The following is a 14,521-nucleotide window of genomic DNA, read 5'->3' on the forward strand; positions in this document are numbered from 1 at the left end:
ACACTTATAGACAGAATGGTATATTACTCAGCCATCAAAAAGAGGGAAACCTTGCCATCTGCAATGACATAGATAGAACATGAGGGTATTACGTTAGGCAAAAAAAAAATCAGGCACAGAAAGATGAATACTAGATGATTTCACTTATATGTTGAATTTAATAAAGCAGATGAGCATAGGAGAATGGAAGAAAAAATAAGGTAAAAACAGACAGACATACCATAAGAGATTCAAAACTATAGGAAATAAACTGAAGGTTTTTGAGGGTGGATGGGTAACTGGTGATGGGCATTAAAGAGTGCACTTGAAGCTTTGTGCAGTGGCAGTATCGTAGCCAATGAGGTTTATCTGAGGCGCGATTATTGCTAATTAAAGAGTGCACTTGACATAATGAGCACTGGATGTAATATGCAAATGATGAATCACTAAACTCTACCAATAAAGTAAAAATACACTATATATTAACTAAATTCAACCTAAATATTTAAAAAAAACTCAAAATAAAAACATATAAAATATCTCTATCTAAAGATAAGTCACTTTTAAGATGGTCAGCTAAAACGATGACAAAGTAGTAGACCATAAGCTTACCTTGACCCATAGATAAAACTAGATAACATTCATATCAACATAAATGACCCAGAAAACAACCTGAACACTGGCAGAGGAAACTCTACAACTAAAGGCTGGGAAGAGGCCACAATGAAGAAGGTAGGAAGCACAAAGAGGTGGTATAAGAGCAAAATAGACATTGGTCATCCATGATGGGAAGGGAACCAGTCACATGGAGAAGGGCAGAAAACAGACAGTCACACCAGGGAGCCCACAAATTCTATAGATGAGTATCTGTAATATATTTCTCATTTCACAAGCAAACTGGCAACCAAACACTGCCCAAAATAGGCAAATAGTGCCTGTGCAGACAACCAGACTGAAGGAGAAAGAGTAAGACTCAATAGCAAGGCACATGCAACATACATATACAACACTCCCTGAAGAACCAGACCCTAGGAAAGAAGGGACAATGCACTGCAGGGCACTACAAGACCGCTTCTTCATAAGGCTATTATCATTAAGAGCAAGAGAAGTAGCTGACTTTTCTAACAGAGAGAAACAACACAGAAATTCAGACAAAATGGAGAGAGAAACAGCTCCCAAGTGAAAGAACAAGACTAAACCATTGCAAGAGACCAAAACTGTAAAACAGATAGAAGTAATATGATTGATAGAAAATTTAAAGTAATGATCATACGATACTCACTGGACTGGAGAAAAGAATGCAGGACATCAGCGAACTACTAATGCAGAGATAAAAAAGAACAACCAGAGATCAAGAACACGATAAATGAAATTAAAGGTATACTTCATGGATTAAATAGCAGGTCAGATGAAGAAGAGAAACAAATTAATGTTCCTGAAGATAGAGAAATGGAAAGTAACCAATTTCAGCAAAGGACAGGAAAGAAACTTATGCAAATTAACAAAAGTCTTAAGAAAATCAGTGACTCCATCAAGCATAATAACATCTGGATTATAGGGATCTCAGAAAAAGAAGAGAAAAATAAGAGGATAAAAAATTTATCTGATGAAATAATACCTGAAAACTTATCATATATGGGGAAGAAAACAGACTTCGAGATCTAGGAAGCACAGAGAGCCACCAGAAAAATTCAACTGAAGGAGGTCCACGTGAAAACACACAGTAATTAAAATGAAAAAAAGTAACAATAAAACAAATTAAAAGCAGAAAGAGTAAAGAAGACAGTTATATACAAAGGGAAACCCCATAAGGCTATTAGCAAATTTTACAGGAGAAAATTTGCAGGCTAGAAGAGTCGCATTATATATGCAAAGTGCTAAATGGAAAAATTTCCAGCCAAGAATACTCTGTCCAGTAAGGCTACCATTCAGAATAGAAGCATAGATAAAGAGTTTCTCAAACAAAAACTAAAGGAGTTCAAGACCACTAAACTAACCCCCCCAAAAATATCAAAGAATGGGTTCAGACTTAAGCAACAAATAAACTAATATGGACTGTTACATGCAGAAGATGTTATATACAAAGCTAATGATAACCATAAATAAAAAAACAGTAATATATATGCAAAGAATAAAGAGAAAGGAATCCAAGTATATCACTAAAGAAAACCAGCAAACCATGAAAAGAGAACAAGAGAAGAAAAGATCAGAGAAAATCTATAGAAACTACCACAAAAAAGTAACAAAATGGCAATCAATACATATCTATTAATAAATATCTTAAAAGAAAACAAGCTAAACATCTCAATCAAAAGACACAGGGTGACAGAGTGAATCAAAAAAGAAGACCCATCTATAAGCTGACTAGAAGAGACTTATTTCAGACAGAAAGACACTTTGAGATTGAAAGTGAGGCAATGAAGAAACAGTTATCATGCACACAGATGTCAAAAGAAAGCACGTAGCAGTGCTTATATTCGGTAAGGTAGACTTGACTTTACATCAAAAACTGTAACAAGAGGCAAAGAAGGACAATAATAAACCAACAATAAGATTTAAAAATTGTAAATATTTGTTCATCTAACATAAGAGCACCCAAATACATAAAATAATAACAAATATAAAGGAATTAATTGGCTATAATACAAGAGTAGGGGACTTTAACACCCACATGTATCAATGGACATATCATCCAAACAGAAAATCAACAAGGAAACAGTGGCTATGAATGACATACAGGTCTGGAAAGATTTAACAGATATATTCAGAACATTCTATCCTAAAACACATTCTTTTCAATTGCATAGAGAACATCTTCCAGAATAGATCACATAGTAGTCCATAAAACAAGCCTCAACAAATTTAAGATTGAGATCATACCATGCATTTTTTTCCTGACACACTGTTATAAAGCTAAAACTCAACCCCAAGAAAAAAATATATGAAGGTGAAACAACAAGGTACTAAACAATGAATGGGTCAACCAGAAAATAAAAGAAGAAATTAAAAAGTACATGGAAACAAATGAAAATGAAAACACACAGTCCCAAACTTTTGGTATACAGCCAAAGCTGTTCTCAGATATATGTTTATAACAATAAAGACCTACCTCAAGAAGTAAGAAAAATCTCAAATAAACAACTTAAACTTAAACCTAAAAGCTTTAAAAAGAACAAAATCTAAACCCAGCAAAAGGAAGGAAGTAATAAAGATCAGAATAGAAATAAAAGCTATAGGGGCACATGGGTGGCTCAGTCAGTTAAGAGTTTGCCTTTGGTTCAGTTCATAACCCCAAGGTCCTGGGATTGAGCCCCACCAACAGTTGAGATCTCTGCTCAGGGGAGAGTCTGTTTCTGCCTCTTCCTTTGTGTGTCATCCTGCCTAGTTCTTCTCCCTCCCCCATCTCTGTCAAATAAACAAATCAATCTTTTTAAAATTTTTTTAAAAATTACAGAATGAAAAACAAATTGCTAAATTTCACATTATTAAAGTTTAGAATTCATTTTCACCAGAATAAATCATAGTCAGTATAAAGTGACTTTATACTCTACAATTTGAAAGAATATTTTTATAAATCATATAATTTATAGTGGATTAGTTAACAAAATACATATTTAGGAAGTGTACATAGAAGTAAGAGCAAAAGGAGAAAAATATGAAAATGTACTTTAAAGAAGAAATGTTAACAATAGAATATATATGTGTGTGTATACAATATGTACTATATATATATATAGTAAGATATATAAATATCTTAAAAGAAATATATATATATATATATTCATGTCCATAAAAACAATGCTCAGGGCGCCTGGGTGGCTCAGTGGGTTAAGCCGCTGCCTTCGGCTCAGGTCATGATCTCAGGGTCCTGGGATCGAGTCCCGCATAGGGCTCTCTGCTCAGCGGAGAGCCTGCTTCCCTCTCTCTCTCTCTGCCTGCCTCTCCATCTACTTGTGATTTCTCTCTGTCAAATAAATAAATAAAATCTTTAAAAAAAAAAAAAAAACAATGCTCAACTTCACTGTCCAAGTAAATGTGAATTAAAATCAAAATTACCCAATATATTCGCAATAAATAAATAAATTTCAATAAGAATACAGGCTGGGGGTGCCTGGGTGGCTCAGTGGATTAAAGCCTCTGCCTTCAGCTCAGGTCATGATCCCAGGGTCCTGGGATCGAGCCCCACATCGGGCTCTCTGCTCAGAGGGGAGCCTGCTTCCCACTCCCTCTCTGCCTGCCTTTCTGCCTACTTGTGATCTCTCTTTCTCTGTCAAATAAATAAATAAAATCTTTAAATAAAAAAAAAAGAATACAGGCTGACCAAGTTTTAGTATAAAAGGAACTCTTGTATACTATTTGTAGGAAAATAAATTGGTACAATCTCCTTGGAAAATCATTTGGCATTACCTTACAAATACGAAGATAAGCCTAAAATTTACTTAACAAAAGAATACCTATGTATGTTCCTTGAACAATAATATTTTATGCTCAGGTGACATGTTCATATCCGCATTATTCAGAATAGTTAAAACTGGAAGCAATCCAATGCCTATATCAAGAATAGAACAGGTATACTGTTGGGAATTGAAACAAAGAAATACAATGCAGCCATAAAAAGAATGGTCTACAGATACATAAATCATCATAGGTGATTCTCAAAGGTATAACAAGGCATTTAAAGATAAAAGATGGGCCACTTTGGTGGCTCAGGGGATTAAGCCTCTGTCTTTGGCTCAGATCATGATCTCAGGATCCTGGGATGGAGCCCTGTATGGGGCTCTCTGTTCAGGGGGAGACTGCTTCCCCCTTCCCCATGCCTGCCTCTCTGCCTACTTGTGATCTCTCTCTCTCTGTAAAAATAAAATAAAATACAAATCTTAAAAAAAAATAAATAAAAATAAAAATAAAAAATACAAGAAAGTATGTCATATGCATTTATATAAAGTGAAAAAACAAGTAAAACTTCATAAATGTCTTGCAACATAACATACATTGTAAACCTATAAAGAAAAACAATGAAAAGATGGAACATGATCTATTCATTGAGAAATCACACGAAGAGTTATATACTCATCACTTTCTTGATTTCTCAAGCTTATTTGATAGTGTCAACATTCTTATATATTTTTTTTAAGATTTTATTTATTTATTTGACAGAGAGAGATCACAAGTAGGCAGAGAGGCAGGCAGAGAGAGAGGAAGGGAAGCAGGCTCCCTGCTGAGCAGAGAGCCCGATGCGGGACTCGATCCCAGCACCCTGAGATCATTACCTGAGCCGAAGGCAGCGGCTTAACCCACTGAGCCACCCAGGCGCCCGACATTCTTATATTTTTAAATTACTCATCCACTTTACACTTTTGTCCACTTTTTAAATCTTTGATATATTAAATAAAAACAAATATGAAACATGACTTCCATTTGAAGATAATGATAATAATAATGATAATGACAACCTCTACTGCTCTTTTTGAAAATATAGAAAGGCAACAAAAATGATTTTTTTAATCAATGCAACAGAAATCAGTTGCATTTCTTTATACCAACAGCAGGACAGAAGAAAGAGAAATTAAGGAGTCAATCCCATTTACAATTGCACCCAAAACCATAAGATACCTAGGAATAATCCTAACCAAAGACGCAAAAAATCTTTACTCAGAAAACTATAAAGTATTCATGAAAGAAATTGAGGAAGACACAAAGAAATGGAAAAATATTCCATGCTCATGGATTGGAAGAACAAATATGATGAAAATGTCTATGCTACCTAAAGCAATTTACATATTTAATGTAATACCTATCAAAATCCCATGCATTTTTTTCAAAGAAATGGAACAAATAATCCTAAAATTTATATGGAACCAGAAAAGAACTCGAATAGCCAGAGTTTGAAAAAGAAAGCCAAAGTTGGTGGCATCACAATCCCAGACTTCAAGCTCTATGACAAAGCTGTCATCATCAAGACAGTATGGTACTGGCACAAAAACAGACACATAGATCAGTGGAACAGAATAGAGAGCCCAGAAATAGACCCTCAATTCAATGTCAACGAATCTTTGACAAAGCTGGAAAGAATGTCCAATGGAAAAAAGACAGTCTTTCAACAAATGGCGCTGGGAAAATTGGACAGCCACATACAGAAGAAGGAAACTGGACCATTTCCTTACACCACACATGAAAACAGACTCAAAATGGATGAAGGACCTCAATGTGAGAAAGGAATCCATCAAAATCCTTGAAGAGAACACAGGCAGCAACCTTTTCAACCTTGGCCGCAGCAATTTCTTCCTAGGAACATTGCCAAAGGCAAGGAAGCAAGGGCAAAAATGAACTATTGGGACTTCATCAAGATCAAAAGTTTCTGCACAGCAAAGGAAACAGTCATCAAAACCAAAAGACAACTGACAGAATGGGAGAAGATATAATAATTTAATTGCTGTGTAACAAACTTCCCTAAAATGTGGTGACTGAAAATAAGAACCATTTTACTTGTGCAGATTCTTTAGGTGAGGAAAAGCTGTGACGTGCAGTTCTTTTGTTCTCTATCAACTTCAGTCAGCTAGTGACTAAGTTGGATTTCCAGTACCAAATATAGTTAGTTCTTATACATGGCCTATCTTTCTACATGGCTGACCTGGGCTTCAGCTGGTTAGTTTGACATGTATATGGTGACTGGCTTCCAAAAAGGGTGAAAGCAAAGTTTCCCATTGTACAGGATCACTACTAACAAATTCTGTTGGATGAAAACAGACACGGAGTCAGTCCAAGTACAAAGGGCAGGATAATAGTCCCACCATTCAGCTCTGGGGAGAGATGGCAAAGAACTTATAGTCTTTTAATTAAAAAAAAAAAGACTACTGGAAATAAAAGAAAATATAAGTAACATGATTAAAGTATACGCGGTGTTCCAAGAAAAACTGAACACAAATAACTGCCATCAAAATACAGGTTTAGCATTTTCATAGACTCCAAATTATACAAACAGTTAACACTAAGGGTGTTACTCAGTAGCTGTAAGCTAAATATAAGATTGCCAAATTGAGTATTAAAAATGTCTCATTCAAAATTTGGGACATACTTATATGACAAAAAGTTCATTATTTGCCTAAAGTTCAAAATTTAACTAGACGTCTTTTATTTTACCTGGCAACCCTTCTAGGCAGTGACTTAAGAAATATATTGGAAGTGGATCTCTAGTCAACCAAAGATAATAATGAAACCTGAGCAAAACACCTGGCAGTAAGCATTAAATTTAAATAGAATAGCAAGGTAAAATAATATGGTGATCAGTTTATGAAAACAATATACAAACATATGCCCTGACCACAGAGTAAACATAACTAACAAACATTTGGAGTGTGCGTGGGGGTGGGGGGTTGCAATTTGAGTGGTAGCATAAATGTGCAGAGTACTTAATTATTAATACCAGGTAATCAGAGTTTATAACTTAGAGTTGACTCTTCAACTAACAGAGCTGTAAGCATAGCTAACAGCACAATGACAGACATTAAGAAAAATGATAATTAGTTAAAATTTGGCAGTGGGAGAAATGGAGGGAGAGAAAAGAATTGTGCTTATTTTATCATTGCTTCTAATAGGCATAGCAATCAGGTTAAGTAGGAAAGTGATGGCATTATAAAAATAGGAAAACTTGAGGTAGGCTTATTTTCAAAGGAATAATGTATAGTGTGGGTTTATAGAAATAACAAAAAAGCAAGAACCAGAATTACTACCCTCATCCCAGAAAGAATGAAGGAAACAGTACAGAGGGATAGTGATGGTAGGTCAAGGGACACAGACTTTCTCTCCTTTTCCATATTATTTCCTGCCAGAGTTCATCACTGAGTGAGCCCAACAAGAATCTAAAGATTCTAGAAATTTACTGATATGGCCCATAACAGTCAGATTTCTGGACCAAAGAGAGGGATTAAGAACACAGAAAGTAGATCAAGGAGCACAAACAAGGTATGAGGTGTTACAAAGAATGAAAAAGAGAAATAGACCCTGCAGGTCATTATAAGACATTATGTGATAAAAATACCACCACGGCAAAAATAAATATAACATTGGAAATATACATTAAAAAATGAAACAAAGAAATAGGCAGATCAAATATTTTAACAAAGTAAAAAAAAATCATAAAATAATTTGAGATAACTCAAATATCTATGCCATATCAATAAATGCAAATGGCTTATACTCAGTAAAAGAAAAAATTAAAATTACCGTATCAACAAAAAATAAATTATTTATAAAACAAAATCTAAAGCAAAGTGAGTTGGAAAGTAAAAGGATTTGCAAAGAAATATTTGTAAGATGCACATTAAACAACAGAAAAGAACAATGGGCATGATCTTTACCTCAGATAAAGATAAATTCACTCAAAAGACATTAAACAAATAAAAGGTTACTTTCAATAATTAAGGGTGAAATTTATGATGATGAAGTAACAGACATGATTACAAAATAACACAAGCATCAACAATCACAAAGCAAAGATTACTAGATTTAAGAACATATAAAAACCCAAGAGAATTTAATTAGAAAAATACTTCTCAATTCATTAATCTCAGTCTATGACAGAGCAAATGGATACTTTTCAAAAACCAGAAGATACAGATGACCTAATTGACACAAGTAATAATTTACATCTCTATATAAAATGAATTGGGAAGTTTTCCTACCATCCCTATTTTCTGAGTTGGCATATTATTGATATTTTTATCCTTAAATATTTGATAGAATTTATAAGCAAAGCCATCTGACCCTACAGAAATATTTACATTTATCAAAACTTACTGTAAACAAATAGAAAATTTAAAAAGACAACCATAAGAAAGAAAAAAGACATCAAGAGCTACTTCCTGAAAAGCACTAGGCTAAGATACTTTTCAGAAGTGATCTATAGCATCTCTCAAGACCAGACAAATTAATGCTATTTAAATTTTTCCAAAACACAGAAAGAGAAAGCTTTTAAATTCTTTATGTGAATCGAGTTTAACAATTTTAAAAAGAACTTCAGAAGCAACAAATACTGCAAGAAAAAATGATGTGGACAAATCTCACCATGACAAATGATGACAAATTCTAAGCGAAATATTAAGCAGAAAGCAGCAGCACATTAAAAGGATCAAATGGGAATTTTTTTAATAGGAATGCAACAATGGTTAAAAACAAACAGAAATATATAATTAAACATATAGTTAAAAGAGGAAAAATGGGTAATTCCCATAGATCATTAACAAGAATTGGTAATATTAATTATCCAATGATTCCAAAAATCTTAATGAAATCGTATGACATAAATAACCTGATTATACAACTAACCCCAAAGCCAGCATAATGAATAATGAGAAAACACTGAATACATTTCCAAAAAAATGTATAATCAAGGTAAAATGTCTATTGTCAGTATTATTATTTAGCATTGTTCTTAAGGTACTATCATTGTAGTTATAAAACAGGGAAAGGAAAATAGTATGGAATTATCTCTACTTTAAAAGACTCAAATTCTACACCAAAAGAAAGTAACTAATACCGAAAATCAGTAACAGAACTCTAGAGTGATATTGATGTGTTGTGTACAAATCTGTAACTGTCATGTATTAAAACAGCAAAAGTTTAAAAGATAAACAAAATAAACATCCATTTTCAATAGAAAAATGTTGAAATATATAAGAAATAAAGATAATAAGAAATGTTTTATATGAATAAAACTTGAAAATTTTCCTGCGACACTCAAAGTAAGACTATTAGAAACTTAAACCAGGGGGCCCCTGGGTGGCTCAGTCAGTTAAGCATCTTCCCTTGGCTCAGGTCATGACCCCAGGGTCCTGGGTTTGAAACTCATATCAGGCTCCCTGCTCAGCCAGGAGCCTGCTTCTCCCTATGTCTACTGTTCACCCTGCTTGGACTCTCTCTCTGTTAAATAAATAATTAAAATCTTAAAAAAAAAAGAAAAGAAACTTAGAGTCACTTTTTTTAAGGGTCAACATAAGCTTTGCATAAGATAATCTTTAAATTTAACATGACTGCAATGAAAATACCAAAAGCATATGGAAGATGATGATGTCAAGATCAGAACAAGTAGGTGACAATAGTCAAGAGATAAGTCAGACAGAAGGAAAGAGAAGAATATGGAGAAATAATCACCTCAAGCATGTATAAAATATTTTAAAATATTAACTATTAAAATAATTACAGTTTTGTTCATACAAATAAAGATACATCGAAGACATAGAATGGGAAAATGTATAAACAGATAGGAATTTAGTTTATGATAAAATATGCATCTAAATTAAAAGGGGCAAGTTGGATTACTTAATAAACTATATTGAACATCTACATGGAAATAATAATTTTATCTGGATTAAGTTCCAAGCAAGAATTTACATGGAAATTAAATAACTAAAGAAAACTATAGTAGTATTGGAAGAAACCAAAGGAGAATGATACAACCAGGTATGCATGTATTTGATTATACATGCAAAAAATATTTTTAGAAAAATATTTAAGGAACAGAAAATATTGTTTGTTATGGAGTAGGAAAAACTACTTGGCTGGTATCAGAGATAGACTGAAGATTGTTCCTTAAATTTTATATAATGTCTGAATTTTCCACTATGTATATCAATTACCTGTCAAAAATCAAATATACATAATATAGACAAATAAAAACAAAATAAAAATTCACAGAGTAGGAATAATTCTTAATCAAAAAAAGAAACCAAAGCACTAACATAGATATTTCACGCATATTATGGGAGGACTTCCAATCTCTAAAATGATTTTCTTGATCCCACCTGTTTTCGCAGACTATAGATATAGTCTAGGAAAAGCCCAGGCTTGCAATATGTCCTATTCAGCCCCTACATCTTCTTTTTTTTTTTTTTAAATATATGATTTATTCATTTGACAGAGAGAGAGAGAGAGAGAGAGAGAAAGATCACAAGTAAGCAGAGAGGCAGGCAGAGAGAAGGGAAATCAGGCTCCCTGCTGAACAGAGAGCCCAATGTGGGGCTTGATCCCAGGACCCTGAGATCATGACCTGGGCCTAAGGCAGAGGCTTAACCAACTGAGCCACTCAGGCCCCCCTAAACCCCTACATCTTAAGGACATCTAGAATTCATCTTTTGATTTTATTGAAAAATTATTTTTTTTAAGTTTCCAAGTGTTTGTTTTTAATCTTCTCTGGATTACTGCAGTTAAAAATGAAAAGACACAAATAAAAACTAATGTACTTCATGGGTTATATTAAACATTCCATGAGCATGGAGATTTTGGCGTTGAGAATTTTATTTTCAGGAATCTAGGTTTCAATGGGAAACAAATATCCACCAGCAGATGCATCTGATGATCTCAGCTGAGGCCCTATCACAATGATCTGAGACTCTTTTGTGGATGACTGCATCTGATACAAAGGAGTCTTAAGTCAGGATAGATTTACGTGTATTGGCAAAGCCAAGTAATGTTCTCACAGTACATGTCTGGACAGAGCCTGTGTGATTAAATACTTACTTTGATGAAGCCCAGACCTTCAGGGAGGAGAAAATAAAGTCCAAAGACAGTTGGTTAATAAGAACTTACTGAATCAGCTGGGATCTAAGATGTTGTAGCAAAAGGGCAATCTTTAGTAAGTACACAGAGAAACACAGGAAAAAAAAAAAAAGAAAAGAAACGTTATTTTTTCTAAAAATGATAGTCTGTCTTTCCCTCAATTTTGCTTTCACAACATTTTGGATATGACAGTATAATATTTTATCATCCAAGGTGGATCATTTATTAAATTCAGAGAAGGTACAATTAATTCTATTAGGAATACACATATAATCCTAGGACTGCTCTAGGCAAACCAACTTATGTTTTGCCATACCCAAAGTATGGCACTTTGTTTATATACCTGCCTCTTCACTAGTCTGTGGATTCCTTAAAGAGAAAGATAATGTGTGTTATTCCTCCTTATAACAACATTGATCCATTTAATTTTTAGTACATGGTCAAAACGGAATATCTGACGAGGAGGAAGGAATAATGAATTAATGGATTTCTAGACAGATAAATACCAGGGACACCCAATCTTACTAATATACTTACACCCACAATATTTACAAATGATATGATATAAAAAATTAGTAGGTCAAACTAATTTTATTTATACATATAATAAAGGCATATAAGTATCAAAAAGATGACATTGTAATTCAAAGGGCTATAGTGGGCATTTATTTGGAATTAAAAAACACATTCAATATGAAGTACTGCTCAGTATTTTTAATTATTCTTAGTGGCTTGGCTATGGGTGACTGGTGAGCTTTGTATAGATAGGTACAATAATGACTATGGAGCCAGTAAAAATATTGATTAAGTGAAATGCGTAAGATTAAATCAGCTGAAAAATATTTATGTCAATATCTAATAAAAATTATTCTAAAATTAGCATCCCATTCTTCATACTTATAAAGATTTAGTTGTTACAGAACAAAAGGTCATTGTTTAAAACATCCATTTTAATTGCACAAATTGTAGACAGACTATTGGGCTGTATGCATATCAGCACCAGGACAATGGCTAACTTTAAAGTTGTATTTGGTTACTATCTCCAGGTAAAATTAGAAAAATCATGATACCAGTATCACATAAGAACAGCATAAAAACACTATTGAAAAATTCTAAATAAAATATCTCAAAGCTTAAATGCAATAATACATATAGACTACACATTGAGCTTAATCCAGGAATTCAGGGATGGCATAAAATTAAGAATTTATTAGCAGAGACATCAGTTAAAACTGTGGGACCAGGGGTGCCTGGGTGGCTCAGTGGGTTAAGCCGCTGCCTTCGGCTCAGGTCATGATCTCAGGGTCCTGGGATCGAGTCCCGCATCGGGCTCTCTGCTCAGCAGGGAGCCTGCTTCCTTCTCTCTCTCTCTCTGCCTGCCTCTCAGTGTGCTTGTAATTTCTCTCTGTCAAATAAATAAATAAAATCTTAAAAAAAAAAAAAAAAAAAACTGTGGGACCAAAACCTTAAAAAAAAAAAAAAAAAAAAAAAAACTCTCCTCAACAAAGCAATGAGAACACTGGCAAAAATTTTAAAAATTAAACTTTTTCAGGACTCAAGGAACTAACCAAAGACTTGTAGAAAACTAGAGAGCATTTATTCAATAAAAGCAGCTGACTCTCTGTAAGCATGTTTGTGGTATTTTAACTTGTCCTAACTTCATTTTCCCTACCTCCGGAGTTTTTTAATATCCTTGAAAGCCAAAAGTCTGCAACCAAAGTGAAAATGAACAGCATACTAGTCACTAGAGGAGGCTAGTAAAGGGTTGGGTCTATTTTATAGCTTCATTCACAGAGAACTTTCATTATTTGACCTACGGGTGTTTCCTTGGAAGATCTCTCTTGCAAGGTGGTCTTTATTTAAAGTGATATTGAGTAACTGCATAGTGTGCACAGCCTTTAGCTACAAGTAAAAGGTGGGGGGAGCAATTTTTCAAAAACAGAGACAAGTGTTGAACATCAGGATGGCTGCTGATGTGTGGCTAGAGGCTTGAGATTGCAGATAAAACAACTAAAGTAGACAACAGGCTCAACAATCTGAAAGAAAACAAAAACTAAGATATCAATAGAAGATCGCAAAAAAATTCTGATATAATTCCGGGAATCTCAAATGCTATGCATAAAAGGCTCCAAACTCCCAAGGTAGTGTACTACCTCTGGAAAGAGCTGCAAAGGCCCTATACTCTAACTTCTAGCTAATTGTGACATTCTGCATAAGCAGGAAGTGAAGGCCAAAGCAGTCCCTGGCTGAATGTTAAAATGTATTCACTAATATGCACACAGAGCCCCGTTACAAACATTGGAATAATTACTGGATCTAAGGATCTATGAAATCTCTGTGCACTCTTCAGCTGACCACAAAGCTACCTGAGCTGAGCACTCCATAGCCTCAGATGACAAAGAATAAAAACTGTACAGAATTAGTTCAGAAAAAGACACTAAACAAACACACTACAACAAACAGCAAAAACAAAAACCTCTGTAAGGGGAAGAATATGATTTTCAGAGCTTACAGAGCTTACTATCTTCAATTAAAAATACAAGTACACATATAAATATATACATATATGTATATACATACATGAAATGTACAAAAACAAGAGAACATGACCCATATCAAGGGGAAAAAAAGCAATCAGAATTTGTCCCTGAGGAAGCACAGAAGTTGGACTTATCTGACAAAGGTTTTAGATCAGTTTTTCAAAATATGTTCAAAAACTAAAGGAAACCATATCTAAAAACCTAGGAGAATATGAAAATAAGGTCTCACCAAATAGAGAATATTACTAAAGACATGACATGGAAATTATAAAACATGGAAGATGGATGCTCCAAAGGAGAGATTAAAAAAAAAAAAAAACAAATAAATACTGAAGAAATAATAAAAATGTTCAAAATTTGATGGAAATATTAATCTACATATTCATAAGTCTCAAAGCAGAATAAACTCTAAGAAATTTGAACCTAGACACATCGTGATGAAACACTTT

General features: G+C 33.8%; 1 pseudogene; it reads left to right on the plus strand.

Annotated features, from left to right (window-relative positions):
• Nucleotides 1–308: 308 nt before the first annotated feature.
• LOC116592076 lies at nucleotides 309–425 on the plus strand (annotated as a pseudogene).
• Nucleotides 426–14,521: the final 14,096 nt, after the last annotated feature.

Source organism: Mustela erminea, chromosome 5 (genome assembly GCF_009829155.1).
Source record: "Mustela erminea isolate mMusErm1 chromosome 5, mMusErm1.Pri, whole genome shotgun sequence".
Taxonomy (NCBI): domain Eukaryota; kingdom Metazoa; phylum Chordata; class Mammalia; order Carnivora; family Mustelidae; genus Mustela; species Mustela erminea.